The following is a 16,715-nucleotide window of genomic DNA, read 5'->3' on the forward strand; positions in this document are numbered from 1 at the left end:
TATATTTATATATATATATATATAAACACCAACATGCCCGCTATTACCCGACCCCCCTCTACCATTGCCCACCCCTCCCACACCACCACAGACCCCCCCTGAAAACCAAAACTGCACTCCCATACATCGCACCTTGGGAAACAACCAGTCCACGGACAAACCCACCCCCACCAGATCCATGACCACCAATGACCCTAACCCACTCAAAAACAACCAGACTGTACTCAATTTATCCAGCCATAAACTGAGCACTGATGAAATAGCTGTTTTATCCAAAGGCCTCACCTTCTCCCCCACAACTCCCCCCAACCAATTCCGCCTACTTTTTGACATACACACATTTGCTCGCAGCCTCCGATGGCAACATTTCTGGGCCAAAAATCCCTCACTCCAAACTACTACCAGTGAAACCCACCCGAGCCTCCTTCAATTTAGCCCCCCCTCCTCCCAAGATCCACCCCCCCTGCCCACCAACCACCCCTTGGAAAGATACATCACTGCCGTCATTTCCACCACCTCTGACAGCTCATTCTTAAATAACTTTCACAACCAACCTAACCTCAATCCCCCCCAACAGAAAGCTCTCAGAGACCTCCGCAACAACCACAACATCAAAATCCTCCCAGCTGACAAGGGGTCCACCACGGTGGTCTTGAACTCTCAAGACTACCTGGCGGAAGCCAACCGCCAGCTGGCTGACCCCTCCACCTACAAACCCACCACAGCTGACCTATCCGCCGAACACCTCACCAAAATCCGGGACTTCATCCACACCCGCGGCCCACCTGAAGGCCTAACAGCTCGTACCACCGCCATGTTAATACCCGACAATCCCCGCACCCCCACCTTCTATCTATTGCCCAAAATCCACAAACCTGGCAACCCTGGCAGACCCATTGTGTCCAGCTATAACTCACCTACTGAACGAATCTCAGCCTTTGTTGACTCCCATCTCCAGCCTCTTGTGAAAGCTCTGCCCTCCTACCTCCGTGACACCAACCACTTCCTCCAGAAAATCAGCACCCTCCCACCATTGCCCCCAAATACCATCCTTGCCACCATTGATGTCACTTCCCTCTACACCAACATACCTCACTCCCATGGCCTCCGCTCCATAGAATTCTATCTCAATAGCAGACCCAAACCTCACAACCCCAGCACCAACTTCCTGACCCACCTAGCCCACCTTGTCCTCACTTGTAACAACTTCACCTTTGAAAACCAAAATTTCCTACAGATCCGAGGTACAGCCATGGGTACCAGAATGGCCCCATCCTATGCAAACCTCTTCATGGGCCAACTTGAGCAAGAGTTTTTGGCTACCCAACCCCTCCAACCCCTCCTCTGGCTCCGCTTCATCGACGACATCTTCATGCTCTGGACACATGGAGAACCATCCTTGTCAGCCTTCCTGGACCAACTTAACCACTTCCGTTCCCTAAAATTCACCTGGACACACTCCCCCAACCAGATCACCTTCCTGGATGTGGACGTGCACATCGAGGGAGGACACCTGACTACCTCCATCCACATAAAACCCACCAACCACATGCAATACCTACACTTCTCCAGCTCCCACCCGTTCCACACCAAAAAAGCAATTCCATTCTCTCTGGCCCTCAGGGGACAGCGCCTGAACACTTCACCCACCTCCCGCCAGAATTATAACCTCCGCCTACACCAGGTCCTGGTTAACCGTGGATATCCCTCCATCCTGGTCACCAAGCAAATATCACGAGCTGCCTCACATACCACTACCACCAAGAAACCTGCTGCCACCAACCCACCTGCACTCATCACCCAATATCATCCCCACCTCAACAAAATCAGGCACACACTGCACTCTCTTCTCCCAATCCTCCACAGTGATCCCGAAACCAAAAACATATTTCCCGACAAACCCAGGGTGGTTTTCAAACGCCCCCCTAATCTCCAAAACATCCTGGTCCACAACACTCCTTCACCACATATCCAACACCCCCCTGCCCATAAATGCAACCGACCCAGGTGCAAGACCTGTCCCATCCTCATCACTTCTCACACCCTCCAGGTGCACACGGCCACTGGCAAATTTACCCTCCATCCCAAAGGGACCTGCCATGCCTCAAACCTTATCTACATCCTCACCTGCAACATCTGTGGTGATTTTTACCTGGGGGAAACATCAACGGCCCTCAACCTCCGCATCAATAACCACCGCTCCTCCACCCACAACCTGGACTTCACTGTCGCCGTCCACACCAACCACCACAACATCAGTTTCAACGACTGCTTCCGGGTAGCGATCATCCACCTTCTACCCCAACCAGCCAACACCTCTGTTCGCAAAAGATGGGAGAGGGCCTATATATCGGCCATGAGTGCAACCACTCCACCTGGCCTGAACAAGGCCACCCAGTAATGCCCAACCCTCACCCACCCTCCCGCCTCATCCTCCCCACTCACAGTATACGACGAGCCTGGTGACGAAACAGTGTTTTTTTCGTTCTACGCACCGCTTCTTCTTCAATGGGGACCTGGCAACTCTGCAGGACCCCAACTTCCGGTTCCGTCTTCTGTTTCTTCTCACACTGATGATGCTATAAATTAGCGAAAATTTTGAATTTTCCTACTGTCCGGTGAGTGTTTCCTTTTACCTTATTTGATTTTTACTTAGCCCTTTTGGCCCTCCTTGCTTTTATCCATATATATATATATATATATATATATATATATATATATATATATTCTCCAATGAGTTTCTCTCCAAAGGCTTTGTAAGACAGAGAACCCTGAATTTATTCCTTTCGGGGAAGGTTTTCCGTTCCATTGCTGGGGGTGGTGAAGATCTGCCATTGAAATCTTTAGTTGTGAGAAAGTTTTGGCTACATACTCCATCCTGGGCCTGCCAGTGTTTTTTTTTCTATTCCTCCTTCAGTTAAGGCTTTCATTATTCCATCATGTCTCATGCTGTACTAAATTTCTAAGACTTCCACTATTTTCCTTTTGGCTTATCCTTTTTTCATTCTATCCATAAACTCACTATTCCTAATTTATTAAATACTGCAAGTGACCTCTGTTACCCACAAACCACCGATTAACATGTCACCAGTAACACAACACCCATTGATCATTTCTTATGCCTGAAATTGCTTTCTGAAGAAATAAATCCATTGAATAGAATAATTTTCTAGATTTTCCTATGTTCAACCAAAAGTATTTTAAAATATGTCTATAGACGAGGCTTCATTATGAATGAATCCGATTTTAAATTTTTCTCCCAGTTGCATGTTATAAACATGCTTTACTTTTGAATCACAGAGTACATATATCAGTTTTCTTTTCAAATCAACCATCAATGTTCTCCTTGAGCTGCCATGAATTAGATAATGGAGAAAACAGGAAAGAAGCTGACCTCCATGATGTTTGCTCTATCTGGTTGAGTAAATATTGTGTGATAGGACAACTTCTTTCTTATTTTCATCTTATTCATCTTGTAATATGTTTGAAAGTTTACTTATATATGAGGGATATCAAGGTAATAAGTTCCATTTGTAAATATTGTCACCAGTGCTGATTCATGATGGTGGGCATGTGTGCCAAGTTTATTAATTTGGCAAGGCATGGGCACCATTAACAGGCATTTGATCAATGTTTATGCATCATGTTGTGTGTTTATGATGTACAGTAAAATTGAGAAGCTCGCCACATGTGAGATGCCATCTATGATCTGTTTCTGGAAAACAAGAAACATGAAAACGTCTGAAATTTATCATCAAATTTGTGAGGTGGTTTGAAGATCATGCCACAAGTGATTCAATGGTACAGAGAATTTGAATCTTCAATGAAGGATGTGGAAATGTGGATGATGCTCAACAGGGTAGGCAGGCACATACCCAGGATTTTTTTTTTGAGGGTGGGGAGCAAGCTCGAAACCATGCATTAAACATAAATAAAAAAAAATAATTTTGCTACATTCATAAACTAACAAATTAATTACTTTAACAACTGGTTCAAAATGTCAAGATAAACGATAGGTGAAATGTTTTTAATAAGTAGATTTTATTTAATTATTGCTTTCTATTAATAATAATAATGAAAATTTCATACTTCTATTGTGTTATGTTTCTATAATAGTGTAAATCTGTTAATGGCCTCTCACTCCTTATCAAAGCTGTAGCTAGATATTTCAGTGCCCAGGACGAGAATAGATTTTCGCAACCCCTGCACCAAATTTACACCCCTCCTACCTTGATGTAGCTGGCATACTTAGACATTGAAGACATTTTGTGTGCCTACTCTTTTCTGTTGAATCCGACAAAAAGAAAACTTCACATTCAAGAAATGTGGCTAATAAAAGGACAGTTGGTTGTGCATCCCACATCATCTTCATTTAAGCAGTGTGTGGTATTGTTCAAATCTGCAAATTTGAATGCAAATTAAAAATCTGTTATACGTAATTAGGTGGAGGGGCAAAAAATTGGAGATTTTAAGAAGACATTAGTTTCCTATTAACATGTAAGTGCTGTTTTATTTCTGATGAAAGGTGGTGAGAAATGGATGAGAAATAACAGGTTGGTCTAATATCTGTGTTCCAGGGTCCTAGGGTGACAGGCCCCTTCGCAGCAACAACTCTGTTCCTTACTTGTCCAATTTGATATAATTATAAAATATTATCTATGTCTAAAGAAGCACATTTTAACCCCATACCCCAACTCTAAAGGGAGAGAGAGAACAAGAGATGTATGCAACATTCACACACAGACAGACATCATTCTTGTTCTTCCTTCTTTGTATGTGTTTCTGATAGTATTCTAAGTAAAGTCAAAACTAATTGCTTATCTTTCTTGTTATAACACAAAAAAATTTAATAGAACATGATTGTTGGTGGGAAGGTGGGAAATCCCTCTTCCACCATGGAAATTTGTACCTTGGATGTGACACACATATGCAGGCAGGAAGAAGTGTCATGTGGTTTTAATCTGGTGCAGTAAAACAGCCGTTTTAGGACAGTTCTAGGTTAAGGATGGCACCTCTCATGCAGTCTCCAACTGACTGTGAGATATGTGCTGTAATCAGAATTTTGCACCTTTAAAATTATATGTTTAATTGCTCCATGTGCAAGAAGAATTTTTTAAATTGCTTGTGTGGTTTGTTTTTTTAAGCATTGTGGCACCTATTTAACAGCTTGTGCTCACACGTGTAAAAGAAGTTTCTAAAATGCATGCAAGTTTCGCAGACATTTTGGAACACTAATATGTGCCTTAATTATTTCTCATGCATATATCATGGTGATAAAATATTAAAATGTTTTTTTTAATTGTGGTTCAACTACTTTTTACAGCAATTTAGTGTAACTGCTGTAACATTAAATCCCCCTGCGTTAATATTTCTTTGTATACTTGTGCACTGGAGTAGTGTAATGGTGGAAAAAAATGGAAATGTAAATATATAAAAAAAAGTTCACGAAAAAATAACCAAAACCACCCACCTTCCAAATATTTAATAACTTCCGACCACATGTTGGCTCTTTCCATTGCAAACAATCTCACCACTCTGCCTGTGTGACAAAGGGTGACCTGCATTTTATCTTTGAACACAATAGGGCTGATTTATATTTTTTTCCATATATCGAATGGTTTAGCCCTAGAACACTAGTGTACGTAAAATTTACATGTGGTGTTCCCTCAATTCCCTTCCTTACCTCTCAGATACACGTCCCTCCACCTAGCAGTGCCTCGACCAGTCTGTCAGACATAAGGAGAAGGTAAGTGCTGATCATCTTGATTTTGTGTGTTATGTTGTACAATGTATGTCAATTTTGCGTAGCTCTAGTAAAACGAGAAAAATCTTTCACATTATTTTGACATTCGTAAATTCGACTTGGATAGTTAGATTTTGAACAAAAGTTTAGAAGCATGCACTATTTTCTTGCAGGATTACAATATTGCATTCGTTCCTTATTTACAGTGTTATGAATATTTTTTTTGTTTAATTTTCATTGTTTGAACTTTTCACCTTCATTCTTAATGTACATATTGGCTTGACAATCAAGACATTCTTTTAAAATATTATATGTTTAATAAAACCATTCTTCTTTGTAGCTAATCAGTGGTGATTTATTCATTCTAGTTAACAGTGGTTAAAAGTCCAGAAACTAGAATTAATAAAACCATGTTTATACTTTTAAAAATGAAGAATAAAACCCCAATATAAGGAATATACACAAGTTGATTTTCAAAAGGAATCGTCACACTGTTTTCATGATGTAGAGGTTGTGCTGAAAATAGATTGCTTCATGTAAGTAAAATTTATGTAGTGCTAGTTACACTGTAATATGGGAACATGCTAGTGTTCTGGGTTACACTGTAATATGGGAACGTGCTAGTGTTCTGGGTTACACTGTAATATGGGAACATGCTAGTGTTCTAGAGTTAATAATACTTTAAAGTATTATTTGTTGTCTATAATGTCAGTGTGAAGAAATGGAATATACCATATAGATTTTGTAGCTATGGTGAATATGCCTACGAAACATAATGCAAAAATATATAATGAAATTGCAATCTGTCTTTGCAACATTCACAAGGTACTGCAGTACCTCAAAAATAAAGTTCCATTTTTTTTTAGCTAAGTACAGAGCATTAAGTGTAGATTTCCTATGTACATTGTAACTGGTGGTCTTGTTTAACATGTTGGTCCAGTCTGTAGGATGTCCGACTACCATACAGGACACCTGGTTTTGGTTATCAGGATATGTGATTTTGGGAGGAAATTTTTTGATCTGTCCTAGTACAAGCAGCTATGGCACACATCCACCCTCATAACACTGGGGGTGTAAAGGAAGCTCCAGCATGGTTCTGATCACATCTCCACTTCGAAGATAAAAAGGAAATATATGGGGGCCTTCCATGCACCCTTTGCACCAGCATGCTGCTGTAATTAACAGGAAATTACTTTACTTCAGGATGGAAAGAAATCATTAAAGACTGGTGAAGGAGGGGGAAAAACTTAATTCACACAAATACATATGTATGTGTGTGTGTGTGTGAGAGAGAATTATTATTATGATATATATATATATATACGAACGGGGCATGTGCCCCCCCACTAAAACTACAAAGGGTGGCTTTCTGGCTGTTGCAAATACTTTCTACGGGTTCTTTGGGCCCAACTTAGTGGTGCATTTTTTTGTTACAACTTGATACGATCTCCCGTTCTCGAGAAAAAGGTAGTGTCTGGGTTGCTCTGAAACACCCTGTATATATATATGCCCCGTTCGTGCAATTTTCAAATGGGAAGGGTATGTTTGGAATGTAGATTCGGAAAGGAGGGGAAAAAATACAATTGTCATATGAAACATTTGTCTGTACCACCTACCTTTTTCCGTGTAGAAAATGGTTTGGAAAAAAAAGGAAGGTGAGCCAAATCGAGTATACCGAGCTTAACAATTAGATAAATGCAGCGCCATAACAGTTTCGGAAAGTGCAGGACACAAGCTTTCCAACGATATGCCACATGATGAATCGTGGGACTAAAAAGGATGAAACCACGTGACCCAAAAAAGGGGGTCTAAAGTTAGGGAAGAACTCGAAAATTTCAAATGACAAGGGGGTCGAGTAATACCTCATTTTAAAGGTCACAGAAAACGTGAAAAGGGTGGAAACATGATTTTGTAATCCACTGACCGGTTTCAAAATGGCGACCAAAACAATTCCGACCCCTGAAGCTGGTGTTCCAAAGTGAGGAATTACGTACGTAAATAGCAAAACACAAACACTGGACAGAGTACATGAGATCCTGTACAAAGAATGCCAGCGGAACAGCTGTTTATTCATGACAAGGTTTCTAAATGGTTACTGGTTCGCTACCATTGTCAGACCATGCCACCCGTCACATGTTACGTCAGTGTACTGAACGTCCGGGTGAGAGGTTTGTGGTTTCGTATTAGTATTTGCCTCTGTGAGTGTACAACATGCAATGAGTAGAACTTCAGGTCAATTGTGTACGAGTAGGAATAAGCATAAGCCCACGTGTTAGGTAGGCTGCAGTACACAACACAGCATGCTGGCCCAGTCGACAAAGTACGCCAATTGCCGGTGCATCCAGTTCCATTTGACTGCATGTACGCTGTTCCCACTGCCCGGTTCAACAAAGGTAATCGGAAAGTACCACAGGTCGAGGTGTGACGAGCTCTCCTGTATAGCAGTCGGTTCCAGTGTGCTTCCACTGATAACGCGAATATGCCCCTCCAATCTTGGTCCCATTCACCGTTGTCTGTTACAAGTGGTTGCATCGTCGAGGGCATTGTGTGGTACCTCAGTGCATTCCTCGCGGGTAGTGTGCATTCCTGTACTTAATTCGCAGTGGCAAATTGTTGAATGTGAACTAATAATGCCTTTCACAAACGAAGAAGCATTTGATATGCTCATGGTGTTGGGTGAGTGCCAACGAAATAGTTCTGCTGCTGCTCGTGTGTATGCTGCAAGGTATCCCGATCGGGAACATCGTTCAAAACAGGTTTTTCGCACCCTTGCTGATCGTGTATGCAGAAGGGGCAATGTTCATCTTTCTAGTAGTTACGAACATGAGGTCATTGCTCGGCCTGTTCGAGATGAGACGTCTGCTGGTGTACTTGCAGCCTACCATCTCAATCCTCACGTGAGTATCAGGCAAGTTGCTCATGATTCTGGTGTCAGTGCAAGTACAGTGAGAAGGATTTTAAAGGATCACAGATTTCATCCGTACCATGTGTCCTTGCATCAAGAGCTACATGGAACTGATTTTCAAAGCAGGATAGACTTTTGCATGTGGTCTCAAGCTCAAGTGAATGGACGAAATGTTGTGGTCTGACGAGGCTACATTTAAAAGTGATGGTCAGGTAAATTGGCACAACATGCTTTACTGGGCCGCCGAAAACCCACGGTGAATGTGTGGTGTGGAATCATCGGCAGACGAATAATTGGACCTCATTTTTTTCAAGCAAGGCTTACGGGAGTTGTGTACCGCACATTTCTTCAAGAACAATTGCCCAGTCTTCTTGAAGACGCCCCTTACACATCCGAACACACATGTGGCTACAACAAAATGGCTGCCCAGCACATTTTGAGCTCACAGCGAGGAATCAGGTGAATGCAATGTTTCGTGGTTGCTGGGTAGGTAGAGGTGGGCCTGTGCCCTGGCCTCATAGGTCACCAGACTTAACATGTTTAGATTATTACCTCTGGGGCGAGGGACGACATGATCGAGCGCATAGTTGCTGCATGCAGGCAGATTAGTGAGGCAGAAGTTATTGCAGCACAGAATGATTTCAGTGTCCGTGTGCAGAAATGCATTGAGACCGAGGGAAGACATTCTGAACATCTACTGTAAGTTGGTAAATGTGCATCACACTGGGTGCTTTACCTATTCTTCTCGTTTTCGTTGTTCATTGGTTTCTGATTACTCTTTCGTTTTTCTTATCATCATTTCAGTTAGGCCCATTTCTCTTGTCAAACAATGGTTTGGCAATCAATTGTGAGAAAAGGACCTTTTTCGTTGGCAAAGCAGCTGTTAAACACGCCAACGAATTCCTTATTGTGTGTGACAGTAAACCATTCGTTGCCAGTCCTAAGCCTGGAGAAAGTGTGAAGGGCCATCAAAGTTGCAGTTCAAACAAAGCTTACAGTAGTACAGTGTTTCAAGAGCGGACCCATTACCATAATTGTTTGTACAGGATCTTATGTACTCTGTCCAGTGTTTGTGTTTTGCTATTTACGTATGTAATTCCTCACTTTGGAAAACCAACTTCAGGGGTCGGAATTGTTTTGGTTGTGATTTTGAAACCGGTCAGTGGATTACAAAATCATGTTTGCATACTTTTAACGTTTTCTGTGACCTTTAAAACGAGGTATTACTCGACCCCCCTTGTCATTCGAAATTTTCGAGTTCTTCCCTAACTTTAGACCCCCTTTTTTGGGTCACGTGGTTTCATCCTTTTTTAGTCCCACGATTCATCATGTGGCATATCGTTGGAAAGCTTGTGTCCTGCACTTTCTGAAACTGTTATGGCGCTGCATTTATCTTAATTGTTAAGCTCGGTATACTCGATTTGGCTCACCTTCCTTTTTTTGCAAAACCATTTTCTACATGGAAAAAGGTAGGTGGTACAGACAAATGTTTCATATGACAATCGTATTTTTTCCCCTCCTTTCCGAATCTGCATTCCAAACATACATACATATATATATACGTGTGTGTGTGTGTTTATATAATTTCAACCCACCAACAATTTTGTCCTAAAAAAATTCAGTTGGTTTAGGAAATGGTCTGCTACTTTATAAATACCTGATATGTATAAGTATGTGTGTATTATTATATACATATGTGTATATACACACAAACATACACATCAGGTATTCATAAACTAACAAAGCAGTTCGTTGACCAACTGGATTTTTACAGGACAAAATTGTTTGAGGGGGAAATCCCCTCCCCCTGTCCCCAGGATTTCACGCTTTTTAATATTTTTAATAATAATAATTCCAATAAAATAACCTTTACTGCCAACAAGTTAATTTGGTTGATGGTACCAAGCATCTTGTTCAGAGAACTGGACCCAATTAGATACAACAAACAGATGATTTGGTTGGATGAACAAGATTAAGTCAATCAAATAATTTTGTACTCTGAACCTTCACGTTTTGCTCGCATATAACAAACAAGGGATTTGGTTGGTGTAACTAGGATTTGTTGCAGCCAACCAGACTTTCTTCTCAGTGCAGAAAAGAGCTAAATCCCACCTAAAATGGGGATAATACTTCTCTGAAGCAACAAGAGCTAGACTGCAAAGCCAAAGCTGGATTTAACTACAACTGAAACTGTTTACGTAATAGACGATAAGATAAGTACTTGATGCGATTTGTGATTTGGACAAACCTTGCTCCAAGAAACTAAGTTGTCAACAGTAGAACATACATCTGGACTTCTCTTCCACCGCTGGAGGAGGAGAATTCTGTCGTCTGCTCACCGTAGAAACGTCATACTGTGGTGGTTCTTCCCTTTTCCACCTCTTTGCAAAGAAACAGAGATGGTTGACAAGGCTCTACTACTATTCACTGGATTTTCGCGGCAACTCTCTTATGAGTGGTAGTTCTTTCTAGGAGTGATTGTGGCTAAATAAATCACTGAGCGGATTGCAAAAAAAAAAGTACAAAAATCCAGATCAAAGGCATGTTGTTTTTTTGTTTTTTTTGGGGGGGGGGTCAGGGTGGATATGATAATGTCTGATGACCGCGACTGGTAACACTTTTGAAAAATTCACGCCACGCCACTGGTATGCTACTGCAAGGGAGAGCCCAACGTTACTTATGAGAATGCAAGTAGTGTTGTTGGAAAATGGCCAGATTTTTTATTGAATGTTGCATATATGTTAAATGTATACCTTAATATAATTTATAGATCTTTTCATAATGCATATATTAATTAATACTGTATTATTATTACATGAATAGGTATAAAGAAGGTATAAGATTAGATATATAACAGTACATATTCATTATCTAGCTTATGTGTAGTGAAGACCACCAACATTTGTATAAAAGAAGAGTACAGTTAAGAAATTTAATGTCAAAAGACATGGAATTGAATATTTATTGAATAACAAAAAAGGATGTTAGATCCAGTTTATGAAAAGCAAAGTTTCTGATTTACACTTTATGCATAAATCTTCATTGATACTGTCCTTCAAAGCCGTATGATCTCAGTAGGTATAGTCCATGGACCATGGACAGAAGTGTGCATGCGCCAACTGGACTTGTTCAGTATCAAAATAGGGGTGATGGCAGCAATTACATACCTCTGACTGAAAATGATGCACTATTCTTTGAAGTCACACATAGTCCTGGGGGTGATTATATGGCAGAGATCAAAATTTTACTGCCAAAAAGGCAGATTTTTTTATGTTTTTTTTTTTCATTTGTGGCCAATCTATTTCAGTTTCTGCCTCGATTTGGGGACCACCATGCACTAGGACGGTTTTTCAACTGCCAGGCCGTGTGGTCCAGTACCTGGCCATGAATCCATTACATCAAATGGTTGCCAACTATTTTAAACCCAATTTCATATTTGTCAACAAGCCTAGACATATAGCATATTCCATTATTTATTAATACTTAATTTCAAGGGTGCAGGAATTAATTTTTTTTTAGCATGGCATTGTCTTTTATAAAATGATTTTACGATGCTGTGATCTCACAACGGTTCAGAACCACTACACTATAATGGAGCTGCCATACCAACCGATGTCCATTCACAGCGTAGAACAGTTATTTTGACAAAATCCTGTTTCCCTGCTGACTGCTTGGGGAAGGGCGATTTTTAATGTTGCAACTTCTTGCCCAAGCAGTAGTCCTAATCAGAGATGGCCATTTGACTTCGGCCTCAAGCCTCACACGGCCTCAGCCTCCAATATCCGTCTCGGCCTCCTGCCTCACACGACCTCAGCCTCTGAGCTCCATCTCGGCCTCACATGGTCTCAGCTTCCGAACTCCAACTCGGCCTCGGCCTCAGCCTCGCACGGCTTCTGTAGGCCGAGGCTGAGGCCCGACCTCCGGAGGCTGGACATCACTAGTCTGAACTGACAAGAAGTTGGCCAATTTCTTCTACAGTTCATGGGAAATCCTGTGTGTGTTAAGAGAAGGGGCTAATGAATGATTACACAATATTAATAATCATGTTTAGATTTAACATAGAATTTTACGAGGTATGGAACGTGTCTATATTTTCATTTTTTTCAGAACATAGGCACCTCAGTTATAGTCTGCTGGCCTTGCGTTTCCTAACACAGGTGGTGAACAGGAGCATACTTTCCTTTCCAGGAGGCATGCGACAACGACTTTACAATTTCTGGATGTGGTTTCTAGATAGTCCAGAAATTATGGACCTTCTTTCCAGAATACACTCAAAATAGCATCTGATAAAAGAAAAACAGAGATAAACGAACGGACTGCTCCCTACGCCACAGAGAGCCAAGCGAGAAGCCAAATAAAGGAATACAACCTACCCTTGAGGCCAAAAATCACCTCTGGCATTGCTGATATGAACAACTGGTAGAAGGCAGGCTTCCTTTCTGAAGGACAAAGACAGTTTCACAAAGTCCGAACTTCATATAAATTCCCATAGTAAAATCCATTAGAAGCGAGATGCAGATTGGATTCTGCTATTATGTAGGGAGAGCTTTTCATTTGATTTGCTTGCGAGGCCCAACCTCCAACCTCACACGGCCTCAGTCTCTGAACTCCCTCTCAGCCACCAAATTTCATCTCAGCCTCCGAACTCCATCTCTGCCTCCGGCCTCAGCCTCCAACCTTCAACTCGGCCTCGGCCTCAGCCTCCGAACTCCAAATCGGCCTCGGACCTCACAGGGCATCAGCCTCCGACCTCACACAGCCTCAGCCTCCAAGCTCAAGGTCGGCCTCAACCTCCGATCTCCAACTCGGCCTCAGTGCCGCAAGGCTCCTGGAGGCAGAGGCTGAGGCACGGCCTCCAGAGGCTGGACATCTCTGGTCCTAATTGGAGTTCCTTTGTAGGTAAATGCGGCAGCAGAGGGTCACTGCCATAAAGGCGATTCCCATGCTGGTTGAAAGGTCGCCTCCACTGGTGGCCAAAATACACCAGATCTTGTTCTATGACCAAGTTTAGTGGCCATTAAGTCAAATTGGACCTGATACACTTGAAAAGCTGAATACAATTATATTATGCTAAACACAAATGTAAAGGAGTTCGATACTATGATTTTCATTCACAGACATAGTTCAAGAATAAACTGCATCATCAAGGGAAAAAAAAAGGTAAAGTGCTCCCCTGTGCATAGCACCATGCCATGAAGGCATATAGGGTGTAACGCCCCACACTTTCTTGATCCGGTCGTGAGTGGGGGTGATGTGATCAGCATCACGCCCCTGACCACCTTTACCCCCCCCCCCCCAGGGTTTCCCCCAGGTACCCATTTTATTCGACGCTGGGTGGGTGCCGGGGCCGCTTCCATCGTTAGAAAAGTTCCTGGATTTGAACCGGCCGGGGATCGAACCCGAGACCTTTAGCATGGTAGTCAGACACGTTACCGACTGAGCCACCGTGGCCACCGCATCATCAAGGATACATTTGATTAATGTGTTAAAAGATATAGCAATATTTCTTCTTTTTTATTATTGTCCTTTATGTGCAAATTCAAATATTAAAAAGTGTATTGGCAATGTCTTGGCATTGTAATCAAGGATTCCCGGGTTCAATACCCGATAACTTCATCCACCACCCTTTTGCTATCAATAAACAGGGCAAACTACCTACCGTAACTTCTTATACCCATGTATTCCCCAATGAAAAAATATACCTTTTCATGTCCATACTCTCATTAGGCACATTGCGCAGTGGTTTGGATCCTACTTTGATCTGTAGGTCTAGTCCCAATGATCCTATATGTGCATAAAGTGGACTTAAAACAACAATTAAAAGAAATAAATCAAACTTTGAAAATTACATTATACTATTAGATTCTATTTACAAAATATACATGCAAAACTACTCAAGTTATGCGAGTGTGTGTGTGTGTGTATGCTATGTATGTACAAGGTGGCGCAAAAGTCAGCACCTGATTTTCTTAACCTATAGCCTGGGTTTTAAATTAAACAAAGTAGGTTTTTGTGTTAAACTTTTATTGATACTTGTAAGTTTTATGTCCTCAATTTTTGAAGATAACATCCAATAAATGACCACCATTCGAAATGATGCAAATTTGGACTCTTCTTATTGCATTTTCCATGGTGTTGGAAATCTGCAGGGAAATGTTTTCAATTTCATGCTGAATATTATTCTTTAGTTGCTTATTCACATAAACCAATGACTTCAAATATCCTCAAATGAAAAAATCTGTAGCGGTCAAATCATCATGTGGGGATCTGGCCGGCCATGGCAAAATCACCAAAACGGGATATTACTCTGGCCGAAAATGTGTCACGCAAAATTGTCACAATTTTTCCACATTCTTGAGGGGTATATTTATTCATTTTCACACACAATAAATGTGGTGAGTATCTTCTATTTAACTGACAAGACACTACTGATATAAACAAGATGTCAAAATAAAGGTCAGTTCAAATAGGATGATGACTTGCGCCACCCTTTATATATATTTTAAAACCTACTGAAATTTGAAGAAAACATCTGGGAGATACTATCCATTCAAAAAAAAAAAAAGCAGTCATTTTTGCAAACTGCTTATGTCTAGCTATGAATTTCACATCGAAACTTGTACTTTAAATTTTGATATGGGTGTCTTTTTACAGTGCGGAAAGATAAATGAAAGCTGTGAAACAAGAGAAATGCAGTAAAGTTGTGTATTTTCATTGATTTGAAATACTTGGGGGGGGGGGAGACAAAAAAGCCGTGCAAAAAACGTTTTATCCCCAAAGAAAGTTTTTTCCCCGAAAAAGTTGTGTTTTTTGTTTGTTTTTAAAAATACATCCACTTCAAACTCTAAATGCAATACCATACAATATTCCGGACCAAGCATTGGGCATTTTTCTTTACAATTAGGGTCGTACCAGTGTACATCCTGAACGGTGTATACTATGTTGAAACTGTAAGCACTTTAGATTAAAACTACCTACTTCCACCAACTTTCCCCTCTTTTCATTTTTCGCTATGTGCGCTAATATACCATATACTATAGAACCAAATTTTGAGCCACCCTGTATTTCTAATAAAGGGGAATTTAAACATCATATTCATGTACTTTAATTCAAACAATATTGTATATTAGGAATATTAGGAATTTGTCTATCAAAACCTGTTATCATCCATTACCTAACCTACCATACTCTACACTAACCTAACCTAAATATAACATAACTCTGGATCCCATTGGCATCCCATTTTTATATGTTGTATACTTATTGAGTAATAGTGCATGTATAACATTTATTTTTTAAAAAAAGTAAAAGACCCGTTTTGCAGAAAATGGCTACCAAAGTTTTCATTACACCACCTTCAATTGTTTTTTTACCCTGGCATAGGCATGCTATATCTCATGTGAAAGAGCCCTTCAAGACCTTTCCAACGCCGTCCATATCACTTTTTATATGTGCCCTGGTTGCCAAAATATTGCAATTTAAAGTTAAGAAGATGTTGCAAAAAATGGTCAAAATCGCACAGTTTGCAACAATTTCGGAAATACAAAAGATACGGATCTGCAAAGTTGCATATTTTCCTACCTCAAGTGGCCCTTCCAGTATGCCAAATTTCAAATGAATCAAAAAATGTAGGGTTGAAGACCTTCTTGATTTGATATGGAATGACTCAATTTTTAGTCATTTTGGCTCTAATTTATCCTTACACTCCACCCTAAATACGAACTTATATTCCCAGATGGAAAATTCTGGATAAATCCTCTACTGTGCTGTATAAAGTGACAAGAAATCGTGAGGGAGTGTCCGTGATCTATATTGAAGGCACAGTCACCGACAATAGAAATGGGGCACTTAGATCCTGATATACTTGCTTCGCTGCAAGGCATTATGTGTGTTGACTAACTCTACGGTAGAGATAGTAGTTACCATTGAAATTTACTATTAAAATCCACTTATTGCCTTAAAGTTAGGCGCACAGTCATCATAATATTGTGTAATAACTTGTTGTGCAACATGATGCAATAGTTTACCCTTATGAGCCATCACAATGTAGCGTAATAACTTGTTGCA

The sequence above is a fragment of the Lepisma saccharinum genome, chromosome 11 (genome assembly GCF_977018435.1).
Source record: "Lepisma saccharinum chromosome 11, izLepSacc3.1, whole genome shotgun sequence".
Taxonomy (NCBI): domain Eukaryota; kingdom Metazoa; phylum Arthropoda; class Insecta; order Zygentoma; family Lepismatidae; genus Lepisma; species Lepisma saccharinum.